The sequence below is a fragment of the Lontra canadensis genome, unplaced genomic scaffold (assembly GCF_010015895.1).
Source record: "Lontra canadensis isolate GAN:19392208 unplaced genomic scaffold, GSC_riverotter_1.0 scaffold60, whole genome shotgun sequence".
NCBI classification, from domain to species: domain Eukaryota; kingdom Metazoa; phylum Chordata; class Mammalia; order Carnivora; family Mustelidae; genus Lontra; species Lontra canadensis.
In genome coordinates this window covers 7,382,490-7,391,787 of record NW_022631054.1, presented here as the reverse complement: position 1 = coordinate 7,391,787, position 9,298 = coordinate 7,382,490, and positions in this window count along the sequence as shown.

The window sequence follows — 9,298 nt, the reverse complement described above, 5'->3', positions numbered from 1 at the left end:
TGTTGTTTGCTTTATTCTTCAGATTCCACATATAAGTGAAATCATATGGTCTTTGTCTTTCTCTTATTTCATTTTGCGTAATATCATCTAAGTCCATTCACGTTGCTGATGGCAAGATTTTATTCTATTTTATGGATGAATAATATTCCATTGTGTGTGTGTGTGTGTGTGTGTGTGTGTAGTGTCCATGGTTAGGTGAGCGATAAAGATGTGGTATGCATATATGTACATGTATATATGTATACATATATATACATATGTATACACACATATACATATATATACATATGTATACACACATATATGTATATATATATATATATATATATATATATATATATATATACACCACATCTTTATCTGCTCACCTAACCATGGACACTTGGGTTGCTTTCATGTCTTGACTTAGTGTAAATAATGCTGCAATAAACATGGGGATGCATATATCTTTTTGAATTACTGTTTTTGTTTTCTTTGGGTAAGTACACAGTAGTGCAATTGCTGGATCATATGGTATTTCTATTTTTAATTTTTTTGAGGACCCGCCATGCTGTTTTCCATAGTGGTTGCACCAAAACACATTCTCACGAATGACATATGAAGATTCTCTTTTCTCCACATCCTCGACAACACTTGTTATTTCTTGTCTGTTTGATGCTAGCCATTCTGACTGGTGTGAGGTGATGTCTTATCACCTTGGTTTTGATTTGCTTTTTCTTGATGCTGAGTGATGTTGAGCATCTTTTCCTGTGTCTGTTGGCCATTTGGATGTCTTCTTTGGAAAAATATCTATTCAGGTCCTCTGTCCATTTTAAACTGGAATATTTGTTTTATTGGTGTTGAGTGGCATAAGTTTTATATATGTTTTCCTAAGCAAAAGATTTCATTTCGGCATCATCCCAATAGTTCATTTTTTCTTTAGTTTCCCTTGTCCACAGAAACATATTCATAAATATGCTGCTAAGGCTGATGTCTAAGAGAGTTTCCACGTATTTTTAAAAATTTTTCTCTTTGAAAAAAATTTTTTCTCTTTGATTTCTTTATTGACCCATTGATTGTTTAGTGACATGTTATCTAGCCTCCACATATTTGTGTTTTTCCAGTTCTTTTCTTGTCATTGTTTTTTAGTTTCATATCCTTATCAGAAGAGATGCTTCTTATGGTTTCAAGCTTCTTTAAATTTATTGAGACTTATTTTGTGGCCTAACATGTGATCTATCCTGGAGAATGTTCCATGTGTGCTTGAAAAGAATACGCTGCTGTTTTAGATGGAATGTTCTGTATATATCTGTTAGGTCTTATTTGGTCTAATGTGTCTTCCAAAGCCACTGTTTCCTTAGTGATTTTCTATCTGAATGATATACCAGTTGATGTAAGTGGGGTGTTAAAGTCCCCTGCTATTACTGTATTACTGTCCACTTCTCCCTTTATGTCTGTTAATATTCACTTTATGTATTTAGGTATTCCTGTATTGGGATATTTTCAATTATATATTCTTGTTCAATTGTTCCCTTTATTATTAAGTAATGCCCTTATTTGTCTCTTGCTACAGTCTTTAAAATCTATTTTGTCTGGGATGCCCGAGTGGCTCAGTCATTAAGCGTCTACCTTTGGCTCAGATTATGATCTCAGGGTCCTGGGATTGAGTCCTGCTCAGTACAGAAGCTGCTTCTCTCTCTCTCTCTCTTCCCCTGCTTGTGTTCCCTCTCTGTCAAATAAATAAATAAAATAAAATCTATTTTGTCTGATGAGATTATTGCTACCCTGGCTTCCCATCCCTGCCATTTTGTATGGAATATCTTTTACCCTCCTTTCATTTTCAGTCTGTATGTGTTTTTAGGTCTGGAGTGAGTCTCTTGTAGGCAGCATATATAAGGGTCTTGTGCTTATATTTTTTCAGTTACCCTGTGTCTTTTGACTGGAACATTTGATCCATTTACATTTTAAAAAATATTCTTAATGTGATTTAAAAATGTGTGTGTATAGTCCATTTACATTTAAAGTAATTAATGATAAGTATGTACTTATTGCAACTTTGTTAATTTTTTTTCTGGTTGTTTTTGTAGTTCTTCTCTGTTCTTTTCTTCTTCTTTTGCTCTCTTCCCTTGTGATTTGATAGCTTTCTTTAGTATTACACTTGGATTCTTTTCTCTCTATTTTTTTGTGTATATATTTTAGGTTTTTGATGGGTGGTTACCATTGGGTTCATATATAACATCCTGTGTATGTAGCAATCTATATTAAATTGTTGGTCACTTAAGTTTGCACAACATCCTAAAAGCACAAGTTTTTACTCACCCATCCATATTTTATGTATATCATATTTTATATCTTTTTATTTTGTGTATCCTCCTTGACTAATTTTTATAAATATAATTGATTTAGTACTTTGGTGTTTTAACCTTCATACTGGTTTTTAAGTGATGAATCTACTACTTTTAAAATATGTTTGCTTTTACTTATGAAATTTTTTCCTTTCATAATTTTTCTAGTTATGACTTTTTCTTTCCACTTAAGTCATGCCTTCAAAATTTCTTGTAAGGCTAGTTTGGCAATGATTAACTCCTTTAACTTTTGTATGGGGAAACTCTTTACCTATCTTTCAATTCCGAATGACAACCTTGTTGGGTAAAGTATTCTTGGTTGCAGATTTTTTCCTTTCAATAACTTTACAGGCCAGAAGGGGTTGGTATGATATATTCAAAGTTTCTGGTGGAAAGTCAGTTGACAGCCTTATGGGGTTTCACTTATATGTAACCGTTTTCTTTTTTCTTGCTGCTTTTAAGAATCTCTCTACAGGGGCACCTGGGTGGTTCAGTCGTCAAGGGTCTGCCTTCAGGTCATGACCCCAAGGTTCTGGGATCGAGCCCCACATTGGGCTCCCTGCTCAGTGGAGAGCCTGCTTCTGCCTCTCCATCTGATGCTTCCCCTGCTGGTGCTCTCTCTCTCTCTTGCTGTCTCTGTCAAATAAATACATAAATAAAATCTTTAAGGAAAAAAAAGAATCTCTCTTCATCACTACTTTTTGCCATTTTAATCATTATGTGTCTTGCTTTGGACTTCCTAGGCTTTTTATTAGGGTCTCTCTGTGTTTCCTGGACCTAGATGTCTATTCCCTTCTCCATACAAGTGAAGTTTTCAGCTATTATTTCTTCAAATCTGCACCATTGTCTCTCTCTTCTCCTCCTGGGGTCTTTATATTGTGGATTTTATTATGCTTGATGATGTCAGAGTTCCCTTCATCTATTCTCATTTTTTATTTTTTATTCTTGCTGTTTGGCTTTGTTGCTTTCCATTACCCTGTCTTCCAGATCATTGATCCATTTTGCATCCTTTAATATGCTGTTGATTACCTCTCATGTTATTTTTCATTTCAGTTATTGTAATCTTTGGTTCTTTCTGGTTCTTTTTATATTTTCTGTCCACTCTTTTCTCAACTCCAGTGAGTACCTTTGTGACCATTATTTTGAACTCTTTATCAGATATATTGTTGGTCTATTTTATTTAGCACTCTTTCTGTGATTTTAGTCATGTTATTTCATTAGGAACCTATTCCTCTGTCTCCTCATTTTTTCTCACACTCTGTGTTTCTACATATCAGGTAGGTCAGCTATATCTCTTGGTTTCAAGAGTAATGCCTTTGTATAGAAGAGTTCCTGTGGTGTCTTGTAACATAAGCCCCTGGTCACCAGAACCAGGAACCCAAGGGTGTGGCTTCTGCAAGCTGCATGCAAGCTGCATTCCTATTGTGGCTGAGCCATGATTATCTTCAGCCTACCTGGTTACAATGACCAACTTTGTCTGTTTTGAGTGTACTGAGCAGGGTTTGCTCACCTTGCTATTGAAAGGCCCAGCTGCTGCTACCATGGGCTCTTTGGTGGGTGGGGTCAGCACTCACCTAGTTGTCTGCAGTTAGCCTCTTTGCCACAGCTGAAAGTGCACAGAAAGGCAGGAACTACAGACACACTGTGTAAAGGGTTGTCTCCCTCCCTCCCCAGAGCAGTGGTGCTGGTCCTGGCTGGGGATGCCTGCTAGATGTACAAGAATGCTTGCTGCATTGGACAGGTTGGGTCAGGAGGGTATGCAGGGGAATGCTAGGGCAGGGAAATCATTGCCAATGAGGTAGCAGTGAATGGAGAGTGTTAGACCTAATTTATTAAGCATCCATCTATCTAGGCTGGAGGAGAGCAGAAAAAACTGTATCTGTCAGCACTTATGTTCCTGGAGAAATTTGCAGATCCTGACTCTCTGGCACATATTCTAAGATGAGGCAAATGGCTCATGAGTCAAGTACTTCTCAAACCGCTGTGTCTGTGCTCTCTCTCAGGCTGAGTTGTATATCTTGATGGGTCTTTAAAGGTGGGGATGTTTTTTCCTGTTACCCTCCGGCTCTCCCAGAGTTAAGCCCCACTGATATCTAAAGCTTCTGGAGTTAAGTTCTGCTAATTTCCAAAGCCAGATGTTATAGGAATTCATCTCCATGTGGGTCCCCATGGCTAGGGCTTTCCAGTGGACAGTCTGATCCCCTTGTTCCTGTGTTTGTGATGTCATTCTCATTCACAGCTAGTTGTGCTGGGGGCTAGGTTCCCTACCTCATCTCTGCTGCTTCTGCCTTTTTTCACATGGCCCTCCCTCTACAACTAGGTATGGAAAATCTGTTTGTCAGTCTTCAGGTCATTTACAGAGTTAGTTGCATAGCTGTAGATGTTGCCTCGGTGTGTCTTCAGTACAGGGGCACTCAGGATCCTCCTATTCTGCCATTTTCCCTAGGAATCCAATGGTCACCTTCATGATTGCAAATATTTTGATGCTTCTGACACCCACAATCCACTCATCACATTTGTAAGCCTCTTCTACTTTGTGAACTCCAAGATAAATTCTGCTGGAGTATTTAACACATTCTTTGCAAATATATAGTATCTCCCCTGTCTGGATTGTCTGATGGAGTCAAAGATCTATTTTCCAACTGAAGTCCTTACCACGCTCAAACATTTTCAGTGTTTTTCTCATTTGTGGAGTGTCTGAATTTGAAGATATGTACTAAGGGACTCAGCTACATCCAAGCCATTCATTCATATATTTATAATTCATATAATTACATACAATTCATGTATATATAATTTCTCTGAATAATTTTATATCCTCCTAAGTTTGAGGTATTATAAAGGATTTTCCTGTGGCTATTACAAATTTACTCTTCTGAGTGAGTTCTTTGGCAACTATTTATGACAAATTATGATTTCAGTTATAAATGTTTTATACCTTTATACATAGAGCTGTTTGAGGTTACCTAGACATTGGGCAATGGTGAGTCTTGTTCTATAAGTTCAAGTAACAGTTGACCTTGGAGCTTCCCTGAGCAATGTTCTATGGGAGATGGTTCTTTACCCCCATTTTACTTCTTCAACACTTTTTCTGGGTCCCAAAGTAATCTTTGCTGCTTGGAGAATAAATCTGTCTTCACTCACATAGGATTTTACACAAGACTGTGAGTGGGCTGATTTCTATTTTTCAAGGTAGATATTCTTGGTTTTCTAGGTTCTTAGAATCAGCCTCTTGAAGACTAACTTCATGTTGTTGCATCTGCAAGTTCTCCTTAACATCTATTATGGGGGCAAGATTTTGTTTTATGTTACTAAAATCGTCCCACTTGAGGAGTCATAATGTAGTTGTGACTCTCAGTTTTTTGATGATCATTTTTCCCTAGATTTGCTGGCAAGAGATCTCTATCTGTAAAATCTCCTAAACTTACTTTACTTGAAGATTTCCTAGACAGTGTTAATTCCAGTCTTATGTGAAACTCAATGAGGGCATGTAAGGTCCTGTCCTTACTCCCTTATCACTTCATTCCCCAGAGTTTAGTATTTCAGAATAGGAAGACAGGACTCTTTTTAGATAGGCCTGGGTTCAAATTCTGAAAACATCACTTTTTACAGAATAACATGGAACATGGTATGAAATCTCTGTACCTTGGTTTTCTTTTTCATTAAAACAGGAATAGTAACCCGATTCCTTGACTAGGGCTATAATGAGGATGATACATGGTTTTCATTATAAAACATATCGCACAATGGCTGGTATATAAGAAATAACAACAGTACCAATTTTTCTTTCACGTTCTTATTCTGCAAAGGAAGTGTAGAAAAAGAATTAAGAACATGGTTCTGGAATCCAGTTTTCCTGATCTCAAATCCTTATTAGCTGTGTTACTTTGTATAACTTCTCTGTGCTTCAATTTCCTCATTCATAAAGTCGGGATAATAATGGTATCTGACTTTTGGGATTGTTGGGAGGATTAAATTAGTTTAATATAAACAAAGTACTTCAAATCGTACCTAGTATGTAGTTAGCATGCAATAAATGCAACTATTATTCTCAACTTTTGACTATTGCTGTCTCTACCCTTTCCCTTCTATGTCTATTATCAAAAAACCCCCCATGTATTCACTTCTCAAATGTCTAGAAGATATAAATATTCCCCCAGTACAAAATCTCTATGTACTTTAAGGAGGGCTTCTTATGTCATAAAGTTTGTGTCTCACTGGACCTAGCAAATGTGTTCTGCTTCAGTCAAGTAGAATTGTCTATCTAGGATGTGCAACTGTCTGGGCAAATATTGTTTGTAGAGCCCTCATCTGTATAAGCAATTGATTTTAAAATACATTAAGAGTGGGCACCTGGGTGGCTCAGTGGGTTAAAGCCTCTGCCTTCAGCTCAGGTCATGATCCCAGGGTCCTGGGATCGAGCCCCACATAGAGCCCTGCATCAGGCTCTCTGCTCAGCAGGGGGCCTGCTTCCTCCTCTCTCTCTGCCTGCCTCTCTGCCTATTTGTGATCTCTGTCTGTCAAATAAATAAATAAAATCTTAAAAAAAATAAAATAAAATACATTAAGAATTTCATGGGTTCATGTAAGGCATAGGGATCTATTGGTGAAGATTTAGATCAGGTAGGGAAGAGGCATTTATTTGTCTAGTCAATGCACACAAAAATCTTTATAGTGTCCAGGTACCACTTCCCATTTCAGGTCCAGAAACCATTTCTATGCTTTTTATTGTTAAATATATTATTCCTGGCTAGTTTGCATTCAGACTGCTTTCCCCAGCTCTTAACCCTGGCAACCACCAATTTGTTCTCCATTTTTGCCTTTTCCAGAATGTCCTATAAATGAAATTATACAGTATGTGACCTTTGGAGACTGAGTTCTTTCAAGTAGCACAATTCATTTTCAATTCATCCATGTTGCTGCATGCATCAATAATTCATTCCCTTTTATTGATGGATAGTATCTATTTTGTGGATACCACAATTTGTTTATCCATTTGCCCATTGAGGGACATTTGGATTGGTTCCAACTTTGGGCGATTATAAATGCTGTTCTACACACTTGTGTACTTTTTTTGTGTGTGAATGTAAGTTTTCATTTTTCTAGGATAAATATCAAGAAGTGGAATTGCTGGGTCCCATTGTGTATGTTCAACATTTTAAGAAACTGCCAGTTTTCCAGAAAGGCTGTTATTACTTTATATTCCCACCACAATCTATGAAAGCACTGTGCTTTGCACCCTTGTGAGTACTTATAATTGTCAGTATTTTAAAATGTAAGCTCATCTAAAAAAGGTGTGTGGAAGGAAGCTTCTGACATGGCTCCCATGGTGTTCATTGCTCCAGGTAATCACATTCTTGGATAATCCCTACCTCTTGAGTTTGGGTTGGACCTAATATCTCGCTTCTAACAGAATAAGAAATAGTAACAGTTTTAATTTCCCTTTCATTTTCTTAAACTGAAAGGATTATGGTAACAGTAATGGGGTGTTACTTTTGTGATTAGATTATAAGACTGATTTTTTTGTCTTTTATTTATTTTTATTTCTTTTAATTTTTTTCAATGTTCCAAGACTCATTGTTTATGCATCACACCCAGTGCTCCATGCAATATGTGCCCTCCTTAATACCCACCACCAGGCTCACCCATCCCCCCATCCCCTTCCCCTCTAAAACCCTCAGTTTGTTTCTCAGAGTCCACAGTCTCTCATGGTTTGTCTCCCCCTCCCATTTCCCCCAACTTACTTCTCTCCAACTCCCAATGTCCTCTGTGTTATTCCTTATGCTCCACAAGTAAGTGAAACCATATGATAATTGACTATCTGTGCTTGACTTATTTCACTCAGCATAATCTCTTCCAGTCCCATCCATGTTGATACAAAAGTTGGGTATTCATCCTTTCTAATGGAGGCATAATATTCCATTGTATATATGGACCATATCTTCTTTATCCATTCATCTGTTGAAGATCATCTTGGCTCTATCCACAGTTTGGCGACTGTGGCCATTGCTGCTATGAACACTGGGGTACAGGTGGCCCTTCTTTTCACTACATCTGTATCCTTAGGGTAAATACCCAGTAGTGCAATTGCAGGGTCATAGAGAAGCTCTATTTTTAATTTCTTAAGGAATCTCCACACTGTTTTCCAAAGTAGCTGCACCAACTTGTATTCCCACCAACAGTGTAAGAGGGTTCCCCTTTCTCCACTTCCTCTCCAACACTTATTGTTTACTGAAAAGACTGACTTCTATCTTATTGGCTTTCTCTTCTGCCTTTTCTTGTGAGCTCACCTTGATGGAGAGAACCACTTGGCAAAGGATGAAGGCAGTCTTCAGCTAACATCCAGCAAGGACCTAAGGCCCAAAGTCCAACAGCCCTCAAGTAACTGAATCCTGCTAATAACCATGCTTAGCATCAGGTCCTATCCCAGTGGAGCTTCCATTTGCGGTTACCCTGCCCCCCATCACCCAACACCTTGACTGAAACCTTATGAGAGACTTATGAGAGGCACACCATTGATGGTGTGCTTAAATCCATGACCCACAGAAACTGAGGTAATAAATGTACTTTGTTTTAAGATGCCAGATTTGGTGATAATTTGTTAGAGCAATAGATAACTAATATAGTATATAATAATACCTCATTGTGGTTTTAGTTGGCATTTCCCTAAACTAATGATGTTGAGCATTTTTTTTGGTTCTTATTTACCATTCTTATATTCTCTGGTGAACTGTCCATTTGTATTATTTCTTTTTTTAAATAAAGTTTTTTGGTTGAGTTTTAGGAGGTTTTTAAAAAGATAGCTTCTGGATATATTCCTTGGTTATGTGTCACACAAACGTTTTTGCCCAGCTTGTGATTTGTCTTTTTATTCTCTTAACAGTGTCCTTCACAGTGCAAAAGTTTTAAATTCTGATGAAATTAAGTTTTTAAAAGCATAGATTATGCATTTGGTATCTTTTCTAAGAACACTG